Raw genomic sequence first — 13059 nt, 5'->3', positions numbered from 1 at the left:
AAGGCGGCTGCCAAGGCCACTGCGGCCGCGAATAAAAAAGGACGGGTGGTCCCGGCGGCCCCCAGGAAGACACCCCTGCCTCCTCGACCGCCACGCACAGCAGCGGTTACCATAACGGTTCCGTCTGGCGTGGACATTACTTACGCGCAGGCGATGGCCACTGCCAGGTCCAAGGTGGACCTGGCAGAAATTGGCATCGCCTCGCTGAGGCCGCGAAGGGCGGTGACTGGGGGGTTAATTTTGGAGGTCCCTGGTACCGATGGGGCCGCCAAGGCCACCGTCCTCGCCACAAAAGTGGCGGAAGCACTGGCAGGCACCGGCGTAAAGGTCGCGCGTCCGGTCAAAAAGGCTGACCTTAGAGTGCGCGGCCTGGTCGATTCGACCACGCCGGCGGAGGTCGCAGCAGCTGTTGCCCGCGTGGGCGGGTGCAGCGAGGGGGACATCAATACCGGCGAAATCCGGTCTTCCCCCTCGGGATTGGGCACCCTCTGGGTCCGATGTCCTGCCGCGGCCGCTCGCAAGGTTGCTGTCGCGGGCCGGATAACCGTCGGCTGGACCCAGGCAGCCGTGGAGGCCCTGAGTGCCCGGCCTCTGCAGTGTTACCGTTGCCTTGGTGTTGGCCACACCAGTCAGCGGTGCACTTCTGCCGAGGATAGGTCCGACTGCTGCTATAGATGCGGCAGTCGGGACCATAAGGCGGCAGCCTGTACGGCCACGCCCAATTGTCCGCTTTGTGCGGGCGCGGGCAGGCCGTCTGGTCACCGCCTCGGCAGCCGGGCTTGCCCTGCCAGTGCGGGGCGGGGCAGGGGAGGCGGCCAAAGGCCGTCTGCCAGGTATAATAAAATGGGGAGGGAAACCACGATGGCCAAGGCAGCGACCACCGTGGCCAGCAACGAAAAGGTAGCATCGCCTGATGCTACCGCCGCGCCCGCGTGGGCGGATGGGGCCACTAAAGTCCCAGACGCCACCGCATGCGCGGCCGTGACGGCGATGGACACGGCTGTGTAATGGGGCCCCCGGGCCCGATAATACAAGTGAACCTCAACTGCTCGGCCAGAGCGCAGGAGCTCCTGTTTCAATGCCTGGCCGAGCGGGGTGCCGGGTTGGCAGTCGTGGCGGAGCCGCACAACGTCCCCAAACATCCACACTGGATGGGGGACTCGATTGGCTCCGCCGCGATTATTTGGGCTGGGAGGTCGGGGTCCCCGCCGTGCTCGCTTATCGAGCGCGGCCTGGGATACGTGGCCGTTGATTGGGACGGCACCGCGGTTGTGGCGATATACGCACCTCCAAGGTGGTCCCTCGAAGAGTTTGAGCAGTATCTGCACGGGGTAGGGAGATGCGTCTCCCGCTGCCATCCCCGTCCGGTGCTGGTCCTGGGGGACTTCAATGCCAAGGCCACGGCTTGGGGTTCCCCCGGGACTGACTCGAGGGGCCGGGAGGTGCTGGATTGGGCGGCGGGACTGGAGCTCCATCTCCTGAACACGGGCTCGGTCCATACGTGCGTGCGGCATAACGGGGGGTCCATCGTTGACCTTTCGTGGGCAACGCCCCCGGCCGCGCGCCGTATTACGGGGTGGAGGGTGGTGGAAGGGGTCGAGACGTTGTCTGACCATAGATACATAGTTCTCGACCTCTCCGCCGCCCCACCATCGACACCCCGTCGTCGCCCCGCCGATGAAGGTTCGCCTCAGCCGCGGTGGGCGCTGAAGCGCCTCGACAAGGACGCTCTGATGGCCGCAGCACACGTCGTGGCCTGGCCAGCAACACCGGCCGGGACAGTCGACGGGAATGGGGAGGCCCATTGGTTCCGGGGCGCAATGACGTCGATTTGCGACGTCGCCATGCCCCGGGCCAGGGTCTTCCCGAGGAAGGCGGTGTACTGGTGGTCGCGCGAAATAGCGGAATTACGCACCGAGTGCGTCCGCGCGCGACGCCGGTACGCTCGCGCCCGTCGACGACGACGTACGGACGACGTGCTGGCTGCCCAGCTGTATGGGCGATATCGGGAGAAGGTGGTCGCCCTGCAGCTGGCCATCAGGCGAGCGAAGGACCAGGCCTGGCGCGATCTCCTCGGCTCTCTGAACCGAGATCCGTAGGGGCGCCCATACAAGATGGCTTTGGGACGATTGCGTCCCTGGGCGCCCCCCGTGACGGAGAGCCTGGATCCGGGGCTGCTCGGGCGGGTCGTGGACGCTTTATTCCCCGTTAGCGGGGAGGCGTCCCGGCCCGTCCCTGAGCCAGAGGAACATGAGTGGTCCCCGGATCTTGAGGTCGCGCCGGAGGAGATGGCCGCGGTCGTCAAATGGCTCCGGGGCAAGAATACCGCCCCGGGGCCGGACGGTATCCCCGGCCGGGTCTGGTTGCTCGCCGCGAGCGTCCTGGGGGAGAGGCTGAGGAGCCTCTACTCTGGGCTCCTGAGGTCGGGGACGTTCCCCGACCTATGGAGAGAAAGTCGGATGGTCCTCTTGAGGAAGGATGGGAGGCCGGGGGATTCTCCCTCCGCGTACCGGCCCATTTGTCTCCTGGATGAGGCGGGCAAGATCTTCGAGAAGATCATTGTTGCCCGCCTCTCCAGACACCTGTCCCGCGACGGCCCAGATCTGGCGGACTGCCAGTTTGGCTTCCGGGAGGGGCGATCGACGGTCGACGCAATCGACCGCCTCAAGTCCCTCTTGGACAATGCCGTGGCAAGGGGCGGGGTGTGCTTGGCGGTGTCCATTGACATCGTCAATGCGTTCAACACCCTGCCCTGGTCCGCCATTAGGGAGGCCCTCGTCGATCACCAGGTGCCTCCCTATCTGAGGCGGGTGATCGGGGCCTACCTGCGGGACAGGTGGGTTGAATACCCGGGCCGGTGCGGGATGATACGGAGGGAAGTGGACCGCGGGGTCCCGCAGGGTTCCGTTTTAGGACCGCTCCTGTGGGACCTGGGTTACAACGCGGTCCTGGAGAAGGCCTCCCTGCCCGACGGTGCCACCCTCGTCTGCTACGCGGACGACACGTTGGTGGTCGCCGTCGGGAGTACCTTCGAGAGGACCATCCGACGAGCAGAGGTTGCGGTGGCAGCCGTCGTCGCGAGGATCCGCGATCTGGGGCTGAAAATAGCCCCGGAGAAGGCCGAGGCTGTCTGGTTTCACGGACGGCCTCGGTCTCGGCCACCGGCCAGATCGTGGATCCGGGTTGGAGAAGCCTGCGTCGAGGTGAAGTCCGAGTTGAAATATCTCGGACTGATCCTCGACAGCCACTGGTGCTTCGATGCGCATCTCGACCGTCTCGTCCCCCGAGTCGAAAAGGCGGCGGCCTCTTTGGGCCGCCTGCTGCCCAACCTCGGGGGACCGGGAGATTTGGTGCGCCGCCTATACCTGGGCGTGGTGCGGTCTATGGCCTTATACGGTGCCCCAATATGGGCGCCGTACGTGATGACCAGCCGGCGCAACACGCTGTTGTTGCGCCGGCTGCAGAGGCGGATGGCTATCCGCCTCATAAGAGGTTACCGCACCACGTCTACCGTGGCGGCGCTTGCTCTGGCGGGAGAACTTCCCTTCGAGCTTCAGGCGGCGGTGCGCGCCTATGTTTATAGGCGCACTAGCATCGCCAGCCGTGCTCGAGGGGCCCCGCCGGAGCGAGAGACGGTCGAGGGCTTCGGGCTCCAGGCCCGGCGACTAGCGCTCGCCAGATGGCGTTCCGAGCTTTGCTCCCACGCCGGCGAGCGCGTCCCCGGGGCTCTCCTGCCGCACTTCACCTCGTGGCGGGAGAGACGGCATGGCAGGCTCTCCTACCGAGCGACGCAGGTGTTCACCGGGCATGGCTGCTTCGGTGTCTACCTGTGTCGCATCGGGCGGGAAGCGACGACGGTGTGCCACCATTGTGGCGCGGAGGAAGACTCGGCGCAGCACACGCTGGAGGAATGTCCCGCCTTTTCAGCGCTGCGCCGAGTCCTAAAATGGGAAGTCGGTCACGACCTCGCACTCTCCAGCCTAGTTGGGGCCATGCTGGAGAGCCCGGGGAAGTGGGCGGCAGCAATCTCTTTCTGCGAGGAGGTTATGTCGCGGAAGGAGGCTGCCGAGCGGGATCGGGAGCTAACAGATCCCGCCCGACGTGCTCGGGGACGGCGTGCGCGCCCACGCCGAGAAACCCCGGGCAGCTGAGAGTAGGCGGGCGGCGGGTGTACCAGTACATGCTGGTTTCATTGCCCGCCGCCCGCCAACATAGGAGGACCTCCCCTGTTGTGAGTGGGGGATGACGAGTCGCCTGATGGAGGGGAGGGTTAACTGTGATCCTCCTCCAATATACTCGTCGTCCCCCCGGCGGCCGCTGTGATCATGGCGGGGGCCCTGGTCACCTATCGCGCGGTCGCCGTGTCGGGGCGGTGCGGGGTGCGACCCCTCGCGCCGCCGAATTTAAATTTAAATTAAAATGGATTTTAGGGGGGAGGATTTATCACCCCCCGGGACGCGGCCGGCCATCGTTACCATCTTGATGGCCGGCCAGGCGTGGGGGAGCCGCGGTAGTGTTCTTCAAGAGTTCCCGTGGCTCCCCCGTTGAATCGCCAGCGATCGGTCCTGCGTCCTCAGGTCGCCGTGGAGGTTTTAGTGGGTCAAACCCCACACTACCCTCGTCCCGCTCCCCCGGGCGTGGCGGGGGTGTCTGGCGAGCAGATTTCCTCCACGTAAAATAAAAAAAAAAAAAAAGGTTATGTCAAGGTTTGGAGGTGCGCGGGCCTATCGTGCGCCTCAAAAGATGCACAGAGCCGGTGTCGCGGAGGCATTCGGCGACACGCGGCAAAAAGAGGACCGCAGCGGGCCTTGGTGAGTGCGATGAGGGGGAGGAGTCAGATTTCTCTGTCTCCTCCCACCACTCATCGCAGAGTGTCCCGGGCTCGTCGTCAGCGAGGAAAAGAGGACGGCCGCCGACGACCGGCGAATATGTTGGCCTCGCAGAGGCCAAACTTAGGCTGGCCGAGGCTTCGCAGCTGGAGGCCGAGGCAAGGGAGGTGGCGGCGATATTCGACCCGGGAGCCCCCGTGCCGAGACCATCGCGGTCGAGCGTCCCGCTCCCGGACGAGACGGATATAGCGGAAAATTTCCGCAACCGTCCAACGCGGGATGTCGCGGCCGCTATATTGGAGAGCCTGGATGAAGTGGCCAGGATCTCCGGCGTGTCAAAGGGGCTGAAGGGCAATTTGGCCCGCGCCCTAAGGGTGGCCGCCTTAAACGGCAGGGTGGGGGTGTCCGAGCTTGCGGTTAGGTCAGCTACCGACGCCACGCGTGCCCTGGAGGCAGAGAATGCCGTCCTCAGGGGGCAAATGACGGAGCTGCGGGCGGAGGTGGCTCGGCTCCGGCAGGTGATGGAGGCGAGTACGGCTGCTGCCGCAATGCCTCCGCCGCCGCGCCCGGGAGAGGGCTCAGTATCGCCGCCGATCGTCGCCGCCCGGGACTGCCAACGCTCCGGGCAAGAAAAGTCCTCGCCCCCACATGCGACTGCGCCCGCAGATTTTCTGGCGCAGATAAGCGCCCTGATAGACGCCAAATTGGCGTCATTCAGGAGGGAGCTCGCGCCGCGAACGGACTCGGCCCTGCGATCGGTGGCACCTGGGCCGTCTGTCCCCTCACAGTCTTCGGACAGGGTGGGGCGGAGGGCGAAGAAGAAAAAGAAAGGTGAGAAAGCTGGGGCGGCTAAAGCGGCCCAGACGGAGCCCGCTCGACCGCGAGCAGAATTGGCCCCACCCACTGCCGCGCCTCCACCCCAGGAGACGTGGTCCCAGGTGGTTGGTCGGAAGGCCAAAAAGGCGGCTGCCAAGGCCACTGCGGCGGCGAATAATAAAAAAAGACGGGTGGTCCCGGCGGCCCCCGGGAAGACACCCCTGCCTCCTCGACCGCCACGCACAGCAGCGGTTACCATAACGGTTCCGTCTGGCGTGGACATTACTTACGCGCAGGCGATGGCCACTGCCAGGTCCAAGGTGGACCTGGCAGAAATTGGCATCGCCTCGCTGAGGCCGCGAAGGGCGGTGACTGGGGGTTTAATTTTGGAGGTCCCTGGGACCGATGGGGCCGCCAAGGCCACCGTCCTCGCCACAAAAGTGGCGGAAGCACTGGCAGGCACCGGCGTAAAGGTCGCGCGTCCGGTCAAAAAAGCTGACCTTAGGGTGCGCGGCCTGGTCGATTCGACCACGCCGGCGGAGGTCGCTGCGGCTGTTGCCCGCGTGGGCGGGTGCAGCGAGGGGGACATCAATACCGGCGAAATCCGGTCTTCCCCCTCGGGATTGGGCACCCTCTGGGTCCGATGTCCTGCCGCGGCCGCTCGCAGGGTTGCTGTCGCGGGCCGGATAACCGTCGGCTGGACCCAGGCAGCAGTGGAGGCCCTGAGTGCCCGGCCTTTGCAGTGTTACCGTTGCCTTGGTGTTGGCCACACCAGTCAGCGGTGCACTGCTGCCGAGGATAGGTCCGACTGCTGTTATAGATGCGGCAGTCGTGACCACAAGGTGGCAGCCTGTACGGCCTCGCCCAATTGTCCGCTTTGTGCGGGCGCGGGCAGGCCGTCTGGTCACCGCCTCGGCAGCCGGGCATGTCCTGCCAGTGCGGGGCGAGGCAAGGTAGGTGGCCAAAGGTCGTCTGCCAGATTTCTTAAAAAAGGGAAGGTAACCACGATGGCCAAGGCAGCGACCACCGTGGCCAGCAACGGAAAGGCAGCATCGCCTGATGCTAACGCCGCGCCCGCGGGGGCGGATGGGGCCATTAAAGTCCCAGACGCCACCGCATCCGCGACCGTGACGGCGATGGACACGGCCGTGTAATGGGGCCCCCGGGCCCGATAATACAAGTTAACCTCAACTGCTCGGCCAGAGCGCAGGATCTCCTGTTTCAATGCCTGGCCGAGCGGGGTGCCGGGTTGGCAGTCGTGGCGGAGCCGCACAGGGTCCCCAAACATCCACACTGGATGGGGGACTCGATTGGCTCCGCCGCGATTATTTGGGCTGGGAGGCCGGGGTCCCCACCGTGCTCGCTTATCGAGCGTGGCCTGGGATACGTGGCCGTTGATTGGGGCGGCACCGCGGTTGTGGCGATATACGCACCTCCAAGGTGGTCCCTCGAAGAGTTTGAGCAGTATCTGGACGGGGTAGGGAGATGCGTCTCCCGCTGCCATCCCCGTCCGGTGCTGGTCCTGGGGGACTTTAATGCCAAGGCCACGGCTTGGGGTTCCCCCGGGACTGATTCGAGGGGCCGGGAGGTGATGGATTGGGCGGCGGGACTGGAGCTCCGTCTCCTGAACACGGGCTCGGTCCATACGTGCGTGCGGCATAACGGGGGGTCCATCGTTGACCTTTCGTGGGCAACGCCCCCGGCCGCGCGCCGTATTACGGGGTGGAGGGTGGCGGAGGGGGTCGAGACGTTGTCTGACCACAGATACATAGTTCTCGACCTCTCCTCCGCCCCACTATCGACACCCCGTCGTCGCACCGCCGATGAGGGTTCGCCTCAACCGCGGTGGGCGCTGAAGCGCCTCGACCAGGACGCTCTGATGGCGGCAGCCCACGTCGTGGCCTGGCCAGCAACACCGGCCGGGCCAGTCGACGGGAATGTGGAGGCCCATTGGTTCCGGGGCGCAATGACGTCGATTTGCGACGTCGCCATGCCCCGGGCCAGGGTCTTCCCGAGGAAGGCGGTGTACTGGTGGTCGCGCGAGATAGCGGAATTACGCACCGAGTGCGTTCGCGCGCGACGCCAGTACGCACGCGCCCGTCGACGACGACGAACGGACGACGTGCTGGCTGCCCAGCTGTACGGGCTATATCGGGAGAAGGTGGTCGCCCTGCAGCTGGCCATCAGGCGGGCAAAGGACCAGGCCTGGCGCGATCTCCTCGGCTCTCTGAACCGAGATCCGTGGGGGCGCCCATACAAGATGGCATTGGGACGATTGCGTCCCTGGGCGCCCCCCGTGACGGAGAGCCTGGATCCGGGGCTGCTCGGGCGGGTCGTGGACGCTTTATTCCCCGTTAGCGGGGAGGCGTTCCGGCCCGTCCCTGAGCCAGAGGAACATGAGTGGTCCCCGGATCTTGAGGTCGCGCCGGAGGAGATGGCCGGGGTCGTCAAATGGCTCCGGGGCAAGAATACCGCCCCGGGGCCGGACGGTATCCCCGGCCGGGTCTGGTTGCTCGCCGCGAGCGTCCTGGGGGAGAGGCTGAGGAGCCTCTACTCTGGGCTCCTGAGGTCGGGGACGTTCCCCGACCTATGGAGAGAAAGTCGGATGGTCCTCTTGAGGAAGGATGGGAGGCCGGGGGATTCTCCCTCCGCGTACCGGCCCATTTGTCTCCTGGATGAGGCGGGCAAGATCTTCGAGAAGATCATTGTTGCCCGCCTCTCCAGACACCTGTCCCGCGACGGCCCAGATCTGGCGGACTGCCAGTTTGGCTTCCGGGAGGGGCGATCGACGGTCGACGCAATCGACCGTCTCAAGTCCCTCTCGGACAATGCCGTGGCAAGGGGCGGGGTGTGCTTGGCGGTGTCCATTGACATCGTCAATGCGTTCAACACCCTGCCCTGGTCCGCCATTAGGGAGGCCCTCGTCGATCACCAGGTGCCTCCCTATCTGAGGCGGGTGATCGGGGCCTACCTGCGGGACAGGTGGGTTGAATACCCGGGCCGGTGCGGGATGATACGGAGGGAAGTGGACCGCGGGGTCCCGCAGGGGTCCGTTTTAGGACCGCTCCTGTGGGACCTAGGTTACAACGCGGTCCTGGAAAAGGCCTCCCTGCCCGACGGTGCCACCCTCGCCTGCTACGCGGACGACACGTTGGTGGTCGCCGTCGGGAGTACCTTCGAGAGGACCATCCGTCGAGCAGAGGTTGCGGTGGCAGCCGTCGTCGCGAGGATCCGCGATCTGGGGCTGAAAATAGCCCCGGAGAAGGCCGAGGCTGTCTGGTTTCACGGACGGCCTCGGTCTCGGCCACCGGCCAGATCGTGGATCCGGGTTGGAGAAGCCTGCGTCGAGGTGAAGTCCGAGTTGAAATATCTCGGACTGATCCTCGACAGCCACTGGTGCTTCGATGCGCATCTCGACCGTCTCGTCCCCCGAGTCGAAAAGGCGGCGGCCTCTTTGGGCCGCCTGCTGCCCAACCTCGGGGGACCGGTAGATTTGGTGCGCCGCCTATACCTGGGCGTGGTGCGGTCTATGGCCTTATACGGTGCCCCAATATGGGCGCCGTACGTGATGACCAGCCGGCGCAACACGCTATTGTTGCGCCGGCTGCAGAGGCGGATGGCCATCCGCCTCATAAGAGGTTACCGCACCACGTCTACCGTGGCGGCGCTTGCTCTGGCGGGAGAACTTCCGTTCGAGCTTCAGGCGGCGGTGCGCGCCTATGTTTATGGGCGCACAAGCATCGCCAGCCGTGCTCGAGGGGCCCCGCCGGAGCGAGAGACGGTCGAGGGCTTCGAGCTCCAGGCCCGGAGACTAGCGCTCGCCAGATGGCGTGCCGAGCTTTGCTGCCACGCCGGCGAGCGCGTCCCCGGGGCTCTCCTGCCGCACTTCACCTCGTGGCGGGAGAGACGGCATGGCAGGCTCTCCTACCGAGCGACGCAGGTGTTCACCGGGCATGGCTGCTTCGGTGTCTACCTGTGTCGCATCGGGCGGGAAGCGACGACGGTGTGCCACCATTGTGGCGCGGAGGAAGACTCGGCGCAGCACACGCTGGAGGAATGTCCCGCCTTTTCAGCGCAGCGCCGAGTCCTAAAACGGGAAGTCGGTCACGACCTCGCACTCTCCAGCCTAGTTGGGGCCATGCTGGAGAGCCCGGGGAAGTGGGCGGCAGCAATCTCTTTCTGCGAGGATGTTATGTCGCGGAAGGAGGCTGCCGAGCGGGATCGGGAGCTTACAGATCCCGCCCGACGTGCCCGGGGACGGCGTGCGCGCCCACGCCGAGAAACCCCGGGCAGCTGAGAGTAGGCGGGCGGCGGGTGTACCAGAACTTGCCCGCCGCCCGCCAACAGAGGAGGACCTCCACTGTTGGGAGTGGGGGATGACGAGTCGCCTGATGGAGGGGAGGGTTAACTGTGATCCTCCTCCAATATACTCGTCGTCCCCCCGGCGGCCGCTGTGATCATGGCGGGGGCCCTGGTCACCTATCGCGCGGTCGCCGTGTCGGGGCGGTGCGGGGTGCGACCCCTCGCGCCGCCGAATTTAAATGGATTTTAGGGGGGAGGATTTATTTTATTTCCCCCCGGGACGCGGCCCGCCATCGTTACCATCCTGATGGCCGGCCAGGCGAGGGGGAGCCGCGGTAGTGTTCTTCAAGAGTTCCCGTGGCTCCCCCGTTAAATCGCCAGCGATCGGTCCTGCGTCCTCAGGTCGCCGTGGAGGTTTTAGTGGGTCAATCCCCACACTACCCTCGTCCCGCTCCCCCGGGCGGGGCGGGGGTGTCTGGCGAGCAGATTTCCTCCACGTAAAATAAAAAAAAAAAAAAAAAAAAAAGGTTATGTCAAGGTTCCCCCCCCGTCCCCCCCGTGTCCGCTACCTTGTCGTGGTGGGGGGGCTTCGTGCACTAATGATCCTCAAGGCTGTGCCGGCGGGGAATTTATTCCCTGGCAGGTTCCACCATGCCGGTGTGGCTTGAGGTGAGGGGCCAACTAAAGTCGGACACATACCGTAAACCTGTGGTCATGTTTTACAGGAACGGGGGTCTTGCCTTAACCGGCCGGGCCGCGAGGATGACAACCTCTCTAAAAAATCCCTAGCCCCAAGCAGTGTTGCGCGGTGAAGAGGGCGTAGCTGGAGTAAGCGCCAGCTATGGTTGGTGGGTGCACCAATCGTTAGCGGACAACCCCGGGGTACCTGGCGACCCCCGTGACGGAGAGCCTGGATCCGGGGCTGCTCGGGCGGGTCGTGGACGCTTTATTCCCCGTTAGCGGGGAGGCGTCCCGGTCCGTCCCTGAGCCAGAGGAACACGAGTGGTCCCCGGATCTTGAGGTCGCGCCGGAGGAGATGGCCGGGGTCGTCAAATGGCTCCGGGGCAAGAATACCGCCCCGGGGCCGGACGGTATCCCCGGCCGGGTCTGGTTGCTCGCCGCGAGCGTCCTGGGGGAGAGGCTGAGGAGCCTCTACTCTGGGCTCCTGAGGTCGGGGACGTTCCCCGACCTATGGAGAGAAAGTCGGATGGTCCTCTTGAGGAAGGATGGGAGGCCGGGTGATTCTCCCTCCGCGTACCGGCCCATTTGTCTCCTGGATGAGGCGGGCAAGATCTTCGAGAAGATCATTGTTGCCCGCCTCTCCAGACACCTGTCCCGCGACGGCCCAGATCTGGCGGACTGCCAGTTTGGCTTCCGGGAGGGGCGATCGACGGTCGACGCAATCGACCGCCTCAAGTCCCTCTCGGACAATGCCGTGGCAAGGGGCGGGGTGTGCTTGGCGGTGTCCATTGACATCGTCAATGCGTTCAACACCCTGCCCTGGTCCGCCATTAGGGAGGCCCTCGTCGATCACCAGGTGCCTCCCTATCTGAGGCGGGTGATCGGGGCCTACCTGCGGGACAGGTGGGTTGAATACCCGGGCCGGTGCGGGATGATACGGAGGGAAGTGGACCGCGGGGTCCCGCAGGGGTCCGTTTTAGGACCGCTCCTGTGGGACCTCGGTTACAACGCGGTCCTGGAGAAGGCCTCCCTGCCCGACGGTGCCACCCTCGTCTGCTACGCGGACGACACGTTGGTGGTCGCTGTCGGGAGTACCTTCGAGAGGACCATCCGACGAGCAGAGGTTGCGGTGGCAGCCGTCGTCGCGAGGATCCGCGATCTGGGGCTGAAAATAGCCCCGGAGAAGGCCGAGGCTGTCTGGTTCCACGGACGGCCTCGGTCTCGGCCACCGGCCAGATCGTGGATCCGGGTTGGAGAAGCCTGCGTCGAGGTGAAGTCCGAGTTGAAATATCTCGGACTGATACTCGACAGCCGCTGGAGCTTCGATGCGCATCTCGACCGTCTCGTCCCCCGAGTCGAAAAGGCGGCGGCCTCTTTGGGCCGCCTGCTGCCCAACCTCGGGGGACCGGGAGATTTGGTGCGCCGCCTATACCTGGGCGTGGTGCGGTCTATGGCCTTATACGGTGCCCCAATATGGGCGCCGTACGTGATGACCAGCCGGCGCAACACGCTGTTGTTGCGCCGGCTGCAGAGGCGGATGGCCATCCGCCTTATAAGAGGTTACCGCACCGCGTCTACCGTGGCGGCGCTTGCTCTGGCGGGAGAACTTCCCTTCGAGCTTCAAGCGGCGGTGCGCGCCTATGTTTATGGGCGCACAAGCATCGCCAGCCGTGCTCGAGGGGCCCCGCCGGAGCGAGAGATGGTCGAGGGCTTCGAGCTCCAGGCCCGGCGACTAGCGCTCGCCAGATGGCGTGCCGAGCTTTGCTCCCACGCCGGCGAGCGCGTCCCCGGGGCTCTCCTGCCGCACTTCACCTCGTGGCGGGAGAGACGGCATGGCAGGCTCTCCTACCGTGCGACGCAGGTGTTCACCGGGCATGGCTGCTTCGGTGTCTACCTGTGTCGCATCGGGCGGGAAGCGACGACGGTGTGCCACCATTGTGGCGCGGAGGAAGACTCGGCGCAGCACACGCTGGAGGAATGTCCCGCCTTTTCAGCGCTGCGCCGAGTCCTAAAACGAGAAGTCGGCCACGACCTCGCACTCTCCAGCCTAGTTGGGGCCATGCTGGAGAGCCCGGGGAAGTGGGCGGCAGCAATCTCTTTCTGCGAGGAGGTTATGTCGCGGAAGGAGGCTGCCGAGCGGGATCGGGAGCTTACAGATCCCGCCCGACGTGCCCGGGGACGGCGTGCGCGCCCACGCCGAGAAACCCCGGGCAGCTGAGAGTAGGCGGGCGGCGGGTGTACCAGTACATGCTGGTTTCATTGCCCGCCGCCCGCCAACAGAGGAGGACCTCCCCTGTTGTGAGTGGGGGATGACGAGTCGCCTGAAGGAGGCGAGGGATAATTGTGATCCTCCTCCAATATACTCGCCGTCCCCCCGGCGGCCGCTGTGATCAGGGCGGGGGCCCTGGTCACCTATCGCGCGGTCGCCGTG

The sequence above is a fragment of the Megalopta genalis genome, chromosome 11 (genome assembly GCF_051020955.1).
Source record: "Megalopta genalis isolate 19385.01 chromosome 11, iyMegGena1_principal, whole genome shotgun sequence".
In the NCBI taxonomy this organism is placed as follows: domain Eukaryota; kingdom Metazoa; phylum Arthropoda; class Insecta; order Hymenoptera; family Halictidae; genus Megalopta; species Megalopta genalis.
Note: the sequence above shows the minus strand (reverse complement) of the source record.